At 43.9% G+C, this 4,385-nt stretch overlaps 1 non-coding gene across 1 annotated transcript; it reads right to left on the reverse strand.

Annotated features, from left to right (window-relative positions):
• Nucleotides 1-1,081: 1,081 nt before the first annotated feature.
• On the reverse strand, nucleotides 1,082-1,186 carry LOC111560622. Its single transcript, XR_002742626.1, has one exon. It is a non-coding gene; the product is annotated as a U6 spliceosomal RNA (small nuclear RNA).
• Nucleotides 1,187-4,385: the final 3,199 nt, after the last annotated feature.

The following is a 4,385-nucleotide window of genomic DNA, read 5'->3' on the forward strand; positions in this document are numbered from 1 at the left end:
TTTTTGAATTTCTCCCTATGTGGTAACCCCATTACATGTAAAACCATTCGTCTGCAACACGGTTTGGGACTGAGATTTAGTCTTGATTACGGGGCTACAGCAATGCAGAGATGGAAAGTTTCCCGTTAGCTGGAAGGGATTTGCTCATGGCAGGGTTTTAACACGACCCAGGCTGGCCTTCTGAGGCTGGACTTTAGGAGGTCCAGGTGGGCTGGCGTGTGAGATGCTTTTGGCTGCAGGGGAGGACATAGGAGATTTTGGCGTCGCTTTTTAATTAGCACCAATCGTGTCCCGGATAAACCTCTTTGGCTGCTTTGCCGCCACTGCTCAAAGCTTTGGCTTCCCTTTTTAAAACGTTACGGTAAAGATAGACACGCTATAAAACTGGCCATCTTAGCCAGTTAGGTGTGCAACCGTTCTCCGGAACTCTTTTCCTCTTGCAAATTGAAACCCTGTTCCCATGAAACAATAACACTCCCTTCCTCTTTCCCCCCAGCCCCTGGGAAACACCATTCAACTTTCTGTCTCTAGGAATTTTACTGCTCTAACGACTTCACGTAAGTGGAATTCTTTAGTATTTGTGTTTTTGTGACTGGCTTATTTCACCGGGCATCACGTCCTGAGGTTTCGTCCATATCGTAGCCTGTGCCAGAATTTTCTTGCTTTCTAAGCCTAGATAATATTGTACATATATATTATCTTATTATTTTTTTAATGTGAAATTTATTGTCCAATTGGTTTCCATACAACACCCAGTGCTCATCCCGACAGGTGCCCTCCTCAATGCCCCTCACCCACCTTCCCCTCCTTCCCACCCCCCATCAACCCTCAGTTCATTCCCAGTTTTTAAGAGTCTCTTATGGTTTGCCTCCCTCCCTCTCTAAGTTTTTTTTTTTTTCCTTCCCCTCCCCCAGGGTCTTCTGTTAAGTTTCTCAGGATCCACCTAAGAGTGAAAACATATGGTATCTCTCTCTGTAAGACTTATTGCACTTAGCATCACACTCTCCAGTTCCATCCACGTTGCTACAAAAGGCCAGATTTCATCCTTTCTCATTGCCAAGTAGTATTCTATTGTGTATATGAAAATATGGAACACTTCACGAATTTGCGTGTCGTCCTTGCACAGGGGCCATGCTGATCTTCCCTGTGTTGTTCCAAATTTAGTATATGGGCGGCCGAAGCCGGCACATAATTATTGTATATGTTGAGTAATAATGTATGTACCACATTTTGTTGATCTGTTCATCTGTCAACGGACATTTGAGTCACTTCTGCCTTTTGGCTGTTGCGAACAGTATTAGATCCCATGGGAGTTCTATCTTTAATTAAAAAAAATTTTTTTTCCCACTGATTCATTTTTGAGAGACAGAATGTGAGCGGGGGAGGGGCAGAGAGAGAGAAAGACACAGAACCCAAAACAGGCTCCAGGCTCTGAGCTGTCAGCACAGAGCCCCATGTGGGGCTGGAACCCACAGACCACAAGATCATGACCTGAGCTGAAGTTGGACGCTTGACCGACTGAGCCACCCAGGCGCCCCCTATCTTTAATTTTTTTGAGAAACCTTCATACTAGTTTTCACAATGGCCCCACCCTTCTGGTGTCCTTTTCACCTGGACTGTTTCCTCCTGACTAGCCTCCCAGATGGCATTGGTAGGAGCCTGGTGTGTGGATTGAGGTGGTGGCCATGTTAGGATGGAGGTCAGGACTCTATGTGGGCCTGTCTAGAGAATTTAGTCCCAGTGAGGCAGGTGGGCTGGAGACAAGGCAGTCATGGTGGGTATTTGGAGACGCCAATGAAGAGAGTGGGATTTGCCCAAAGACAAATAATGTGTGCTTTCATCTGGGGGGGAGGCAAGGAGGTTCTTGATTGCCAGGTGTTTGGAGACCTAATACTTGTTCGCCCTATCACCTCCAAATCTTTTTTCAGGCTTTGGGTATAAGACTTAGAATAATTATAGGACAGATGGTAAAGAAGAGGAAGGGAAATGACGGAAGATAAGATAATTGTGGAACCCATACACTTTTTTGCCTGGTCGATTGTGGGGACAAGGGTGCTGTTTGAATGAAAGAGGTACTCCTTAGAAACAGAGGTGCCAGGGTGTGAGTTTAGAGCTGGCTCTTAATGCGGGAAACACCCATGTATTGAACATTGAAGCAATTTTAAGTATTTCTGTTTTCTAATTCTTGATGCTTCATTGCTAGGGCCAGCCTAGCATTAGTATCCATTTGAAGGACGCAGTTTGTGGGTCATCAGGGTAAGGGCCTTCAGGACTGATTCAGGGGACTCACGGTTATTGCTACAAGAATATCCTACTCCTTTCAAATCCGTTAGCTTTGGCCTCCTCCCTTCTCATCGTGGAAAGAACTTTAGTCACAGTACACATTTTTTCTTAATTTTAAAACTAATATACAGCCACCACTGACCATGTTTAAAGTAAAAAAATATTTACCCTATCCCAAAAGGTAACCATTGTTTAACAGTTCATTTCCTTTTCTTCCAGAATGTTCTGTATCCTTGAGGCACATACATACATACATACACACAAATACTTAAAGTCCACAGTTTAGTTTCTATTACTCAGAACCCAAACACTACTATTTCATACAAACATGCAGACAGTACCTTTACGCAACCCTTTACCATTATCAACTGCTTTCGTATAGTGTTGAACCTCACCCCAGTGATTTAAAGTTGGTCTTATTCCCAATTAACAGAAAGGAGGCCGGAGAGACTAAGACGCTTGTCCAAATTTACACTACGTGTTGGAAACAGGAGCTGGGACAGGAGCCCAGGTCTTCAAAGTAGGCTTTGTTCACCGATCTTTTCTTCCGGGTCACGGGGTCTGTGGTGATCATTGGCATCCAGCTACCACCTTGCAGAGAGATTCCAAGACGCTACCCACACGCCCTCTTCATCCACTTACTAATCTTGATCTCTCCGTGGGTGTCTATTTGTAAAAGACTTGATTTTATTTTGGGAGGGTACCGTGAACTCATTTCAAGAGAAATGAAATATAATAAGAATTGGGGCTGTCGGAAGAGGCCAAGTGGTAATACAATCTTAGAGAAGACAAGCGTTAGCCAGGAAAAGATTTTTAGTATTCATGGGTGCGTTGGCAACGGCTCATTTGTAAAGTTGCTTTGATAATGTATGTGGCTCGAACCTTGTATACACACACACACACACACACACACACACACACACACATATGTAGGGATTTGTAAGAAGGAAAATGGGGTGATCTTGCTCAGCTAAGTTTCAGGCCAAATGGGAAAGAGGTCTCGATCTGCCTGTTTGATATAGAACAATAACTATTTCTTTTCTGCTGCCTTTCTTATTTTTAAGTACATAAGTGAATGAGGCACCATTTACCTAACGATATGTTGTCTCACCTAGTACATGCTGGGAACACGGCCATAGATGTCGAGCAGCGACAGAAGTTCTTCTGGGATTTTGGAGGGGGATTCTCTTAACTTTTTAATTTCACCATAGCTGGGCAGGGAATTGTGGATGGCTCATGTTTTATTTCCTTTTGTTATCAAATGTTCATAGTTTGCAAAACTAAAAGTGATGGGCTTTGTGTCCTTTATTTGCTACTCCCTGTGAGCAAGGTTGAGACAGAGAAAGAAGGTTCAGGAATGGCCATGTTAGTGGAGAATAGTGCTGCTGGTAACTGATAAATAGACAGGAGGAGGAAAAATATTCACTACTTCAGTTGTGTCCTGCTTAGGACTAGATTCAGTTTTATAGGGGCCAGCAATGTAACAGTGGCATAAGAAAAGATAAAAGTTAATTTCTCTGTCGCATAAAAGATGTTCAGAGTGGGCAATCCAGGGCTGGTATGGTTCCTCTATGAGGTTTGCGGGTACAGTGTTTCCCTCTAGTTCATTTGTCTGTTATTCTTAGGATGCAGTTTTTGTCTTTATGGTCTTTATGATCCAAGGTGGTTGCTAGAGCTCCAGCCATCATACCTGTGTTCCTTTTAAAGAGGAAGAACTTCCCAGAAATTCTACGTAATATTTCTGCTTATGTTTCATTGTCTAAAACCTGTCACCTGTTCACACTTAGCTGCAAGGTGGGCGGGGGGATATAGTATTTATTATGGGTGGCAATAAACTGGCATAAACATTGGGGTTCTGGTACTGAAAAGTGGAGAGATCGATATCGAGAGGAACATAACATCCTCTGACACAGGCCCCCCATTTTGTTCCCCAAATACCCACCCCTACCGTTCTCTTAACCTTCCTGTTCCCTGGGTCGTGGCGATAATGACTGGGGCTTCAGAGCCATCTTGGACCAAGATGTAAACTTGGGAACGAAAGCCACACACAGTAGAGCAGGCACATGGGAGCTGTGGACAGAGTCCCTCTAGACGTCTGTGTG

The sequence above is a fragment of the Felis catus genome, chromosome B2, assembly GCF_018350175.1.
Source record: "Felis catus isolate Fca126 chromosome B2, F.catus_Fca126_mat1.0, whole genome shotgun sequence".
Taxonomy (NCBI): domain Eukaryota; kingdom Metazoa; phylum Chordata; class Mammalia; order Carnivora; family Felidae; genus Felis; species Felis catus.